We start from the raw sequence: 14,202 nt of genomic DNA, 5'->3' as shown, positions 1-14,202 counted from the left end.
TACCAAAGCATCATATTGTATACCTTGAATAGATAGAATTTTTATTTGTCAATTATACCTCAATAGAGCTGGGGGGGGGGAAGTATTTAAAAAAAAAATTGTAATCCTGCCTAATGAGGCTGCCCCAGCCCACCTCTGAGCATTTGCAAATTCAGTGTTGATTTTCCCCTACCCGACTTCTGCCAGCTCAGGGTCCTTCTACAGTGCTGCTTGATGTTGTGGAGAGGAAAGGAAAACACAACTGGGGGTGCTAGGAGGGTGAAGGCTCAGAGACCCCACTCCTGCCATGGTTGGATGACCTCTGTGGGCAATGTCTCCCCCTCCAAAGCAATGTCCAAGGAAAGTTCAAGTGACCCTTCTCTCCCACCCGGCCCCCCATCTTTTACTATGTCTTGGTCTTTCCCATTCCTGGTCTAAAATGGGCAGTGGAAGCAGCCCTGCAGAGGCACTCAAAAGCTGGGCAGCCAGGGATGCTCATGCAGAGGAAGGAGCCGTGTGTCAGGACAATCAATTATGTCAGCCTGTTCTGCTCAGGAGCTGAGGGAAGTGAGCTCCCTGTTAGGCCAGATGTGCATGAGCAGATGTGCATGACCCCGCATGAAGGTGGCTCTTCTGCTGTCCTCCAGAGCCTCCCCGCCCTCCACTTGTCCTTCCAGGATAAACTGACCACATTTTCTCAATGCCAGAGCCACAAAAGCCACAGAAGAGACACGAAGACTGCCTGGTCTTCTTGTGGGAAGAGCAATTACCCCCAAGCCTCAGAGATCAGGGTCTTGAACCTTAATTATAACAGGCAGGTGTCCAGGTAGACACAGTCCATAATCTGCATCTGGCTCTGAGTTATTCTCTAAACTATGTACATTGACCCCCCCAGACTCACTGGGTAGGAGGACTGGAAGAGTGGATAGGAAGTGGAAATGGATAGTCAATGCAGCAGGAGGAATGTGGCTAGATGCCTTACCATTAGGGGTTACTAGTGTTAAGAACCAATTTTATTTACTTCCTGAAATTTTTACTTCCCAGACCCTAGAGGACCTGCTCAGCAAGGAGCTTTAGGTCTCCTGTAAATTAGGCGATGGAAGCTCCCCGTTCATGCAATTTTACCCTGGAGAGGAGCAGAGATCCGGATCTCCTCAGCATCCACAGAGCTGGGTGGCCAGAATCATGCTCAAACTGGACTGACATGACCAGCTCTCAAGAAAGTCTTGTGACACCAGCCTTTAGGGGTGACATTTGCCCACAGCCCCCAAACAATGGACCAGCTGACCCTCTTCTTTGCAGTGTGCCCCTGGGGAGTGTGGCGCGGGAAAACAAATAAACTTGAATCTGGGTGTTAATTCTGCCACCCATTCCCAGGGTGACCTTGGAAATTATTTTACCTGAGACGGTTTCTCTCTATAAATGGGGTAAAACATGCTCTAAAACTGGATTCTGGTATTGGTCTTCCATGCTGTAAATTTACTAGACACTACTGAATTGTGCACCTTAAACAGATGATAATGTGATCTTCAAATTCACCTCAGCAGAGCTCAGCCTTGTTATAAAGATAAAACGGGATGACACACAGGGGGCATCGGAATGCACGACTGACCATTTGCAGGGCCCCACCACAGAGTACCTAGGCGCTGTGGGCGGAGGCACTCCAGTTACAAGGGACCCTCTCAGGTGTTGGTTGTGACTTGATCACTGCTGAGTTGATGGCTCACTGTGTTTTTTTTTTTTTTTTTGAGAAGTCACTTTCCCTTTGTTGGTCTTGTCTTTAAAACAAAGGACTGGGGGCTGGGGATGTGGCTCAAGCGGTAGCGCGCTCACCTGACATGCGTGCGGCCTGGGTTCGATCCTCAGCACCACATACAAACAAAGATGTTGTGTCTGCCAAAAACTAAAAAATAAATATTAAAATTCTCTCTCTCCCTCTCTCTTAAAAAAAAATAAATCTTTAAAAAAATGAAAAATAAATAAAGGACTGGAGCAGTTGAGGGGGCCAGTCCCTGGGTATCCTCTCTCCCAACTCCAAGAAAAGCAGTCCTGGAAGAGCCCCTGCCCCAGAGCCCACGTGAAGCCAGTAGGCTAGGTATCCCCTGGGGCTTCTTTGACCCTGGATGTGCATCTCTAGGGGCCAGCTAGTCTCATGCAGGATGCCCAGCAAGGCTACTAGGTGACCCTGGACATTTAAGACACAGAATGCCCCAGGTTCTGTCCCACAGTACCAAATCCTGGGAAGTCAGGAGCTCTGAGGAGCAAGCAGTCTTTGTCTGGCATTTACTGGGTGCCCAGCTACCAGCTTGCCTTCACCTAGGATGGTGTTCTCAAATATGGTCCCAAGACCCATTGATGGAGGACCCTCCAAGAGCCTGTGGTTATGTGGATTATAGCTACCAATAATTACCATATTATAAATTTTTAACTATATTTTTTTAATTGTAGGTGAACACAATACCTTTATTTTATTTATTTATTCATTATTAATTTTTATGTGGTGCTAAGGATGGAACCCAGTGCCTCAAGTGTGCTAGGCGAGTGCTTTACCACTGAGCCACAACATTAGTCCCTGATGTTAGAAATTAAAACTGAGAAATTTCTAAATTATTATATTAAAAAAGCAATAAACTCTTTATATAGTATCATAATATAGTTCAATAAAAAGTAACTGTAGGGCTGGGGCTGGGGCTCAGCGGTAGAGCACTTGCTTGGCATGTGTGAGACACTGGGTTCAATTCTCAGCACCACAAATAAGTAAATAAAATAAAGATCCATCAACAACTAATTAAAATATTTTTTAAGTAACTATAAGCTAGGTACAGTGGTGCATGTCTGTACTCCCAGCAACTTGGGAGGCTGAGACAGGAGGATAGTAAGATTGGCACCAACCTCAGCAACTTAGTATGATCCTGTCTCAAGATAAAAAAAAAAATAATAATAAAGGGCTGGAGATATAGCACAGTGGTAAAGCATCCCTGGGTTCCATTTCAAGTACCACAAAAATAAATTAATTAAAATTTTAAAAATAATAAAAAATAAACCCAAATAAAAAGGACTGGGGATATAACTGGGTGATAGAACACTTGCTTATCATGCAGAAGGCCCTAGGTTCCATCCCCAGTGTATCTCTCTCTCTCTCTCTCTCTCTCTCTCTCTCTCTCTCACACACACACACACACACACACACACACAGTGGAAGTTCTATCTAGTAAGAAGGCCTCATTTTACATCTCCACAAATTTCTCTGATGGCTGGTTTACTAGAAGGCAGCTAAATTCTCATGCCAGCTTCTGTATTCAATCTGTTGCAATAAGTTACTTTGATTGAAGGAGAAAAGAAAATCCAAACTCATACAGAAGTATAGTTGTGAAAGGGGAGGAGGATTTGCTAAAGCCTTTGCAGATCACTGTGGATATTCTTCTTTGACAAGTCACCAAAACTCAATACATGGTAGTTTCTTAAAGGTTTAGCTGCAGTGTGGAGTCTGAAACCTTAAGTTTGGAATGGATCTTTTAACTCTGAGCATGATTTTATAACACCATAATTTATCATTTTGAAGATACTGGTTTGCTCAGTTGTGCAGATCTTTCAGATATTGAAAAACTTCAAAATATTGACAAATCACATCCATTAATATTCTAGCTAATCTAATCAGAAGTCTTTTTTTTTTTTTCATGGCAATAGATGTGAGTTTCCCAAAATTCTAATTCTTTTGCTTGAAAGCTTGAATTTTATCATTGGGAACAAATACTGTCAGTTGATTTTCTTGAAGTCGCAGTCTCTATTCATTCATTTTTGTAAAAATGCCTGCTCAACGCCCAATTCTAAATAATTGTAATTTGTCCATCATTCTTTCAAGTAAAAATGGTGTCCCTCACTAAATGTGGTTAGTTTAGCTTGTAACTCAAACAAATGCATAGGTATTGGTGGTGAGTTTTTGTTTTGTTTTGTTGTTTAAGATACTAAGGATTGAACCCAGGATCTCATGCTTGCTAGGCAAGTGTCTACCACTGAGCTATATCCCTAACCCTTAATCTTTAGTTTATGAGAGAATTATTTCAGTATGCAGAAGCGTACTTCTCATTTCACCACAATGACTATTTATAAGATGTGTGCTCCAAGCTGGGCGTGGTGGCGCACACCTATAATCCCAGAGGCTCAGGATGCTGAGGCAGGAGGATTGAGAGTTCAAAGCCAGCCTCAGCAATTTAGAGAGGCCCTAGGCCACTTAGTGAGACCCTGTCTGTAAATAAAACACAAAAAAGGGCTGGGGATGTGACATGGGTTCAATCCCCGGTTCCAAAAACAAAACAAAACAAGATGTGTGCTCTCCAGGAGCTGGAGATATAGTTCAGCCTAGTATGCGAGGCCCTAGATTGGATCCCCAGCACTGCAACACATACACACACACACACACACACACACACAGAGAGAGAGAGAGAGAGAGAGAGAGAGAAAGTGTGTATTGCAGAGTCAGGATTTAATAAAACCATACCATCTGTGCTTGATCAAAGACATTCTCAGGTGAAACTGCCATTTCCTCATTTACTGACTTATTTGTTAGCAGGTGTGTGGTGGGGAAGAAGACAATGACCAGTACAGTTGACACCACAAACTTGACTTCTGCAGAGGTGCCAGCAGTTTTGCCCACAGTTGCCTCAGTACCCATCACCATCACATGTGAAAATGTCAATAACTTAGGGTTATTACGAAAACTTCTTTGACCTTGGGGCTCCCTCTGAAAAATTCTTGGGGGCTCCCAGGTATCTGTGGATCCCATCTGGAGAACTACTGTTGTAGGACATCACATGTAGTCTTCCAGGGCCACGTGTCCTATGTGTTACTAGCTCCATTCTCAGAAGACCTTGAGGTATAGAAGGTTTAAGTGACTTGCCTGGGGACCCATGGCCAGGAGGTGGGAGTCTTGGTTTAAACCTAGGCCACCTGACTCTCTGCCCTACACCTTCTTTGGAGGTGTCTTTTATAACATGCAACTGGGGGCATGGAGCCAGGGGTGTCAAACGCCTCCTCTCCCCCTTCTCATTCCTCTTCTCCTGGGGTCTTTGGGGCTCACTGTCTGCTCCAGAAGAAGCCCAAGGACACCTCCCAGCCTTGCAGCAGTGAGAGCCTGGGCTCCCGGTACTGCCTGCATCCTGGGTTCCCCGTTGCCCCTCCACCAGCAGAGACTGGATGGCAGTGGGGGCCAGGCCTCCCCACAGCCTCAGACCCCTGGATCTGGGCTGCCAATGGCTGGCTTAGTCTTTGCTTCTTCCCTGCCTCCCACAGCAGCGGAGCACAGTTCCCAGCATCAAAGAGCTAATCCGATTTCTCGGCTGTGTCTCCCCCTTTGCCTCCTGCAACGCCAGGATTGATTTGGAACCAGGGCAGCCTTATTAAAGTGATGCTTTTTCCTCCTCCTGGGAGACTCACACTGGGAAAGAGAGGCCTCCCCCCTCACCAATTAACTCCTTGCTTCCTCCTAGCTACAGGCCGCCCTTGACTTTCCTGGGGTTTAACCTCTAACTTTTCTTGCCTCCCAATGGGGAGGCTGGATTTCAGTCCCAGGTCTGCTTCCCCGCAGGACCCCTAGCACTGAACCAACAGATTCTCGTTTTCCTCCCTCCACTCCTGAGCTGTGGAGTGGGTGATCCCATTCCTCCTGGCATCTGGTCCCAGACCCTACCCTGGGGCATGTAATTTGGGTTCATCTGAGTTGGCACAATGAGTGATCCATGGTTGACAATCAAAACAGGGAACCAGACAGCCCCAGGAAGGACAGAGATAAGGGACTATGTGTTTGTTAGATATTCTCTTTCTAGATACACACAAGACGCAGAGGCACACAGAGACCTCCACCACAGTCAAGGACCCTCCAGGACCCCCCTGCAGGCTGTCTCTCAGGCTCTCCTCCTCTCTAGGAAGCTAAGGAGCAGCAAGAGAAGGTGAGGTCACACATCAGAAAGGACTTCCTTTCCATTAAGACATAAAAGCTCTTTCCCCAGACACTTTCCAAAACAGGAAGCAGCAGCCCAACACATCTGGACCATTAGTTCAGAGCAGAATCAACAGTGAGGAAGAGATACTTCTCTCAAATCATCCACCTCTTAGGGAGCAGGGGTTGTCCAGAGGGTCCTTGGAGCCCAGAGCACTGGCTGACCTTGGGGAAGCCACATCTGCTCTGGAAAGGAACAAACACGCACCTTCCCAAGAACCACTAACTCCAAATGTCCCCTCTTGACTTGATCCTGCACCAACACATCTGGTCTCATTTGGCTTCAGAAGAAATTGAAGCCAGGAGTAGGAGTGAGGAGGGAGAGAAAAGAACAAGAGGAAAAGGGAAGGTCAGGTGTGAGGAAGGCACTGTCCCCTCTCTCACAAACGCACACAGTTGGTTAGGACTCACTCTCTGCTTCTCCACTGGGCTGCCCCATGGCTTCCACCACCACTCCCTCCACACCTGCAAGCAACCTGAGCTGAAGAAGCACATAGAATTTGAAGTTTCCCAACACACACACACACACACACACACATACACCCTGCATGCACACACAAAATGATAAATGTCTGAGATGCCGATTTCCCTGAGCTGATCATTACATATTGTGTGTGTATATATACATATATATATAGAAATGTCACACTATATCCCATAAATATGTGTGATTACTGTGTGTGAACTAAAAATAAAAGTAATTTTTTTAAAAAGGCCCAGGGTGAGCCTGGGCAATTTTGTCTCAGTCACATCTTACAAATGCAACCGGCTGCTTGCATCCCCGGGTCATTCCTCAGCTTGGACATGTAAAGGGTTAAGCTCGTCCCAGCCCCACCCCATGCTCAGCCTGCAAGCCCCTCACAGCATCCCTTCATTCATTTCTATCTTCCCAGCTCTCTAGTGCCACGCTAATAGTCACACCACTTACACTAGATATTAAGATGCATGGAATAGTCATGGGTAAGTTCTGCCTCTAATTGCAATATTCCCTAATTGCTAAATTCCAGAGCTACCACATCAGCCCCATTATGAAAGCCCTGCCGGTGTTCACAGTCTGACAACTTCCTGAACCACTCAGAGGCACCTGGTCCCCACAAATGCCTCCAGGGAGCCTTCCTGATTCCTCGCAGGATCCCAGATTGTGCAGTCAGGAAGCCTGGGCTGGAGGAGCAGTGGGAACCCTGCTGCCCCACATGGGCCATCACGAGAGCTCCCTCTGGGTCCTCGGGGATCCAGGACAGGGGAAAGAGTCTCATGCCCTGCCCTTGGGGAGCTCCAGGTTAGCAGAGGAGCCGTGGTTAATTTGAGCTCCCTTTGCAGCCATGGGTACTTAGTTGAGTTGAATGGAAAGTGAAGGCAAGAGGAGGATGGTGGGGAATCGAGAAAGCACAGGGCACTGTGGCTCAGACTGTGCGTGGACTCCTGCTACCCATGCATCTGAGGGTTGGCGTTGAGGCTGTGCATCCCTCGGGGATCTGACTTCTCGAGCCTGGACTCTGAAAGACAAGCAGGCACCAAGGAGTTCCCATTTCCCCTGCCTTTGCAGCTAATCCTAAGACCCAGCACACACACACACACACACATACACACACACACATGCACACACACTGCTGCCAGGCTCCACAGGCTGCCACATGTCTGGCATCTCAGACATTTATCATTTAATCACCAAACTGGGAACTTGCAGAGGCTCAGGTGCCTGCGGGATCAGTGTCCCATTACACCCAAGGTGGCTGGGCAGATTCAGATTCAGCTGCAGCGGGTGTCCCATCAGTCACCCCAGCACCCTATCATGGCTCCTCCCTACCCCCATCAGAGCAGGTGCTCCTGAAGAAGATGCCCAAGCCTTTATGGAGAATCCCAAGGAAACCCTACAGCAGGGAAGGAGAGCCAATTCAATTTCTCCAAGTCTCACTGCCTAATTTTTAAAAAAAAATCTGCTGCCTGATTTCAAACATCTAGTCTCCAGTTTATACTCAAAGTATCAGTAACTTCATCCCAAGGGCCCCCGAGAATCCCCAACCCCATTCTCTGGCTCCATGCTGTAGGCAGAACTGGTGAGGATGGGGAGGGACTTGACGACGGCAGGGCAACTCCACTCTGAGCAGCCATCTCCGTCCTGCAAGGACCTGTGGCCTGGAGATTTGGGATAAGTTACACCATGTCTCTGGGCCCTTGCCTCTCTGTTGTAAAATGGGGACAGTGACGGCTGCTCTGAGATCTGATGGTGGTACTAAAAACCCTTTCTGCATGCTGCGAGTGACAAGGGACGTGTGTTCAGCCAAAGCTGAAATCCTGGGGCCCCAGATAAAGTGGCCAAAGAAGGACCTCTTGACTTGACGACAGCAGGCAACTCCTCTCCCCCCCCTCTCTCTTTTCCCGGACCCTCAGATGTGGGGGCAGGCTAGAGCATCAGAGCATCCGACGCTCTGAGGTGCAATGCTCATTTCAGCGGCCCCCACACTCCTCCTGCCTTCCTACAGGGCAGGGTCTGGAAGGGACCTCCAGAACCCAGACTCCTCGTCCCTTCACTGGGGGACTCCGTCCTCATCTGGAAGTTCATCTGAGGAGGCGGTTCCACGGCAGCTCTTGCTTGCCACACATTTCAGAGTCCTCCGTGGAGTTGGATCTCAGAGCCAGTCTGTAGGGGTGGGGCCACCAGTTGGGTGCCCCCTGCAGGCTGGACTCCACTCACTCATCAGGTCCCTCTGGGTTTGCATCCAAATTTACTCTGGCCCCCTCTTGGAACTGTCTGTTCCAGGGATGAAGATGAAGGATTGCCAGGACACAGCCTTCCCAGAAATCAAGCTTTGGCAAGAAACGGCTTGTTAGCCATAAAGAAGCCCCTGAAAATTGCAAGGATGAAATATTGCAGTGACCACCAAGGAGTTAGAGCGCATCTTTTTTGAGTTTTTAAGATGAACAGAGGTGAAATATGGTCCCTTCAGCTGGAGAACCCAGGACAGAGTCCTGTCTGTGGGCAAGGAAAGGGCTGTGAGGAGCACCACGACAGAAAAGCTTATATGACTCTCACCCTGAGCAATGCACTTTACAAGATCTAATTCATTTACTCCTCACCCACAGCAACCTCAGTCAGAGGCAGGAATGTTAGTTCCATTCTACAGATTGGAATACTGAGATTCAGAAGTTGATTAACTTGCCCAAAATCAGAGCAAGTGGCAGAACCAAGAGGAACCCAGGCAATCTGGTGATAGTCACTCTACTGCCTCTTAGAAAAAATAAAATAAAAAGCCAGGCACGGTGGCACCCTCCTGTAATCCCAGCAACTTGGAAGGCTGAGACAGGAGGATTGAAAGTTTAAGGCCAACCTCAGAAACATGGTGAAGCCATGAGCCACTTAGGGAGACCCTGTCTCAAAAGAAAAAAAATAAAAAGGGCTGAGACTGTAGCTCTGAGACAAAGTACCCTGAGTTCAATCCCCAGTACCAAAAAAAAAGGATGACTGACATTTCTCCAATGAAACTGAAACTGTCATTTATCACAGGCTTTCTGACCCAGGACTGAATCCCAGCTTCCTGGACTGGCTTCTGACCCAGTGAAGGATGAATAATCAACTTGTTGCCTGTGTAGAGATGATTCATGCACAGAATTTAGAAATGCATCTGTCCAGTGATCCACGGACTATTTTAAAGATGATATTATCGTTATTTATACAATATTACCCTGTAAGGTAAGTAGTATTACTTATTCTCATAGAGAAAACTCTCTAAACCTGGTCAGGCCACCCCATGAAATGCTCTCATATCCTTTTATTATTGCCATGATACTTATCAGGGCTGCGGTGGATTCTTGGTGTAATTATTTGTCTAATTGTTTGGTATTCACTAGATCATCAGCGCCATGGGCAGGAACCAGGTCTGTTTTGTTGCCATCTGAATCTGTTGCCTAGCATAGCTCTGGACACAGCAGACTGTCAAACAGCAAGAACTGAGTGAGTGTGGAAAGTGACATTGGGGTGGCAAAGGATACAAAATCCAGATTGACAGGAATTTTTTGTCTATTGTGCTCACGGCTGCATCCAGTGACTAGAACATCGGCACAGAGTAGGTAGAGTAGGTACTCGCTAATAAAAATACTTGTTGTGTGAATGAATGAATAAGGCCACACCATTATAATTCAGGACCCAGGGATCTGAACCCAAGCCCAGCTGGCTCCGGGCCTCTATACTTTGCTGCTTCCTGTTTTAACCACCATCTGTGTAAAAGCCCTCTCTGTTGCTCCCTCTGGCTGGTCCTTCCAGTTCCTAAACAATAATCTCAGCAAACTGGACCATCTAAGATGTTTAGCTTAAGATAAGCAAATCCAGCTTTAGTAGAACCTGCCCAGATCAGGAAAGTCCACACAGCAAATCCCAAAGCTGAGCAAAGCAGCATTTCTACTCAGCCGCGGCCTTCCATCATCCACAAGGCGCCTCAGTGCAAGCAAGGGATTGACATGTCATTCCTCCAGCGCACTAGGCCCAACCACCACCACCACGCCCCCACGGTCCTGCCCATACCCCTTCTACCACTCAGCAGAGAAAGAGGAGATCCAGGGGTGACAGGACAAAGAACAAGCAGAGGCCATTCAAGGTCAGGCACACCTAGGCTGGGGAGGACTGGGGTGGCTGGCAGGGAAGAGACTTCTCCAGCCACCTCCGAAGCCCAGCCCGCCCCTCTCCACGGTATCAGGGGTGGCCTGGCTGCATCTGCCTGGAAGATGCCTGTGGAGGAAAGAGCTGGAATGAGCTCCATCTGCAGTGTAGGTCCAGCAACCCAGACCCAGCTCTGGAAAGGCCTCTCTGACTAGGCCGAGTCTATGGAAAGGTCTATGCTTTGCCAGGGATGTGACCAACCCCAGTCACTGGTGAAGCCAGTTGGCCTCCTCTATGGGGAAATGGGCAAAGTGTGCACCTCCCCCCTGCCCCTTGGTCTGAATGAAGACATCAGGCCCCAGAACTAAAAGAAAAAGAAATGTGCTTGCACAACCCACCCCTCTCAAAACAATAACAAAACAAAACAAAAAAAAAAAAGATCCCAGGTTGAGTGGAAAGATCTCACGAGTAAAGCTGACTTACAACACAGTGGTCTGGTCTCTGCCTCTCCAGGGACGCAAGGCCAGTCTATGGGGGGCTGTAATTGGAACACCTACCTCTTCCTCCCCCTCCGCCACTTTCCCAAATCTCCTCCCTCCTCTGTGGGCCAGGTACAGAGGAGAGATGGTGAGGAGGAAACCCAAAAATTCCCCAGTAAAAGCCAGACCCTGAGGGAAGTCCTAGATGTGTCCTAAGGATGTGTCCTAGATGAGGAAGTCCTAAGGATGTGTCTGGGAGCCGAGCAGGTCAGAGGCTGGCCATACTGAGGGAGGAAGCCCAGGAGTGGGGGTGCAGCCCTCATGGGTTATTCCCCAGGGGCAGGAGGAAAAGAAGGTCTGGGGCTGGACTCCCAGGACCAGGCCTCAGTGTGCCTGGCATGGACCCCTGACGCTGACTCACCCCCTGAGGCCCTGACACAAGCTGCAGCTTGCAGTGCCTGCCAGGCCACTGCCACTGCTCGCTGGCCAGGACGCCAGGCACGTCCCACTGCATCAGAGCCTCCCTGCCCCCTCCACCTGCCCCTTCCACTCAGCCCTAGGGGCACAGGGCATGGCTATTTTTTTCAACACCTCTGATGATCACAGGGATGTTTCCAGCAGCCCAAAAGCTGAACTTGGACTAAGTAGGGGGAGATGGCTGGAAGGACTAAGGGCCCTCCTGTGCCTCCTTGTCACCCCTTGTAATGAAATGCCCAGGTGGCCAAGAGCTGGAGCGACTGGATTGAGGACAATCTATTACACAGGGAGAGGACCCCTCTGGGCAGAGGAAGGAGGAGAGGAGGTTAGCGCATCTACCCCCAGGCTTTCTGGGTCAGGCCCCAGACCACCTTCTTGCCCCGACCTCGGATGCTAAGGATTTCCTCATCTCCTGCCCACCCCATTCCCACCTGGGCCTCCTGCACCCAGCCAGCCTCTGCCCTGTCCACACTGCAGTGGTCCCTCTGGGCTAGTGCCTTCTCTGTCCTTGCACTGTTTTCTTCGGCTGCGGGGAGTGTAGAGGGGAGGGCTCTCATTCCTCTACCCCAACAAGAAACCCCATGCCCACGTGGGCCGCGTGGGCCAGGGGCGGCAGGAGGCACCTGTGGAGTGTGGAAATGAAGGGAGGATGCCTGGGATTAGTGGAGGGGAAAGGATACAGCTCCTCTTTGATTCATATAACCCCGTGCCAAGGGAAAGGTAGATGGAAGAGTCCAGAAAGAAGAGTGAGGCTGTCTGCACCTGGGGACAAGGGCTGGAGCAGGAATGGGACGTCCTAGGTCGTGCTGACTCATGAGATTTGAAGGGAGGCAAGGGGCTCCTTCATCCCTGCTCCTCCCTGTCCCTGCTCCTCTGGACCCTCACTTCCAGACAGTCCCTGTATCTGGCTCTGCAACCGCTCCCTGATCCAGGGGCTCCGGTTCGCAGGGCTCGGGGACCCTCCCTTCTCCTCCCACGACGGCGGAACCGGGGGTCCCCACTTGGTCAGAGACCGTTCAGGAGGGCGGGGGAGCGCAAGATGCGCATGGGGGCTCCGGGAGGCAGCCAAGAGGGGCGAGGGCGCAGGGGTCGTTGGCCCCCTCTCCTCCGCAGCTCCTCTCGGGGAGGCGGGAGAGGAAATCTGCTCCCTCTTGGCCCCAAGTCCGCAGGGGAGCGGGCCCCTCGCCCCTCGTCCGGCTCCCCCAAACGAACCTTCCCCCGGACGTTCCAAACTCCCCCAGAGGCGGCGCGGGCGCCTGGACCCTTGGCCTCAAACTTCCCGAGCGCCACCCTGGCCCCTCTAATCTGTAGCGGGGATGGAGAAACTTCGGAGGGGGAGGTCGATGCCCCCACGGGCGGGGTACGGACTTACTGGAGACAGACCCCCAGGAGGAAGGAGAGATTCGGGGTCCCCGCTGCGAGGGCGCGTCGGGTTGTAAGGATGCGGCGCTGGCGACAGTTTAGCAGCGGCGTCCGTTCCCCCGGGGCGTGGAGTCCCCGCTCCGCCCGGCCCCAACTCGGCTCCGAAGTGCCTTTGCCGCAAGACTTGCTGAGCTTAGCAGTCTGCGCCGAGGCGGCGGCGGGAGGGGGCCTGATCGATGGGCGAGCGCGGCGAGCGCTGCAGTGAGGGGAGGAGACCGGGCGGGCGGCGCGGGAGGGCGGGGACCGCGGAGGGAGGAGGCCCGCAGGAGGCGGAGGGAAGGACCTGCCTGCGGGGACCTGGTCGGGTCTGCGCAGCCCCCCTCCGCACTCCACGCCCACGCCTCCTGCTCAAGGTCAAGGCGGCTGCTCCCAGGGCAGCGAGAGCAGGACAAGGAAAGGGGCCGCCTCCTCCCCACCCGCGACGGGTTGTCTCGCTTGAGCCAGCCTTTTCTCCCCAATCTGCAGAACCCTCTGCAGCTCAAGGCTAAGTTATTAGGCTCAGGAATTCCCGTAGCCATTTGGGGCCCCTGAATCCCTTTCTTTTCTCCCCGCCCCAGTAAGTCTACCTACAGTGGTCACCGGGATGGTGGGGGCCTTTGAGGCTAAAGGATGAGTGAGGAAGAGGAGGATCTCTGGGAGAAGATAAAGGTGCCTGGAGCCTGTGACAATAGGGTGGTGTGCAGGAAAAGGGGAGGAGGTAGAGAGGAAACCCCTAAATGATAGATTTTCCCTACGTGTTAGTTTGCTGAATATGTGAGACATCCCTTTTAAGATGGGTATTATGCTTAGTTTATAGATGGGGAAACAGTTCAGGTACAGTACTGGACCAAGGAGCCACACACAGCAAGTGGTGGCATTGAGGGAGAGTCTGGGGAGAAAGAGGATTGCAAGCACAGGGTGGAGCCCTAACCTACTCAGGATCCCTGGGGGCATGAGGAGGAAGGCACACAACTCAAACAGTATAGCACAACTCCAATACCCACTTTAACTCTTCCAGAGTCCGTTTTTATTAGTATTGGTATTAGTATTTATTGATTTATTTTACCACTGAGCTGCATCCCTAGCCCTTTTTGTTTTTGAGACAGGACCTGGCTAAATTGCAGAGGCTGTCCTGGAACTCGTGATCCTCCTGCCTCAGCCTCCCAACTTTCTGCAATTACAGGTGTGCTCCACATGTGCAGAGTCAAATTTTAATCAAGGAAGATGTGGCTGTCATTATGTTGTTGTTCCCATGCAAAAGAGGATGTCCAACCCCT

The 14,202-nt window shown here is 50.4% G+C and overlaps 1 protein-coding gene across 1 annotated transcript in view; it reads right to left on the bottom strand.

Moving 5' to 3' along the window:
- The window catches only part of Syt2 (synaptotagmin 2), a 111,402-nt gene extending 98,302 nt beyond the window's left edge, over positions 1-13,100 (bottom strand). Inside the window, exon 1 of the mRNA XM_058585856.1 lies at positions 12,897-13,100. The gene's annotated coding sequence lies outside the window, so the exon portion shown is untranslated. The remainder of the gene's footprint in view (positions 1-12,896) is intronic.
- Positions 13,101-14,202: the final 1,102 nt, after the last annotated feature.

Source organism: Marmota monax, unplaced genomic scaffold, assembly GCF_021218885.2.
Source record: "Marmota monax isolate L192 unplaced genomic scaffold, Marmota_monax_Labrador192_F-V1.1 WCK01_AAM20220418_F8-fsc00099, whole genome shotgun sequence".
In the NCBI taxonomy this organism is placed as follows: Eukaryota; Metazoa; Chordata; class Mammalia; order Rodentia; family Sciuridae; genus Marmota; species Marmota monax.
This window is presented reverse-complemented; position numbering and strand designations above follow the sequence as displayed.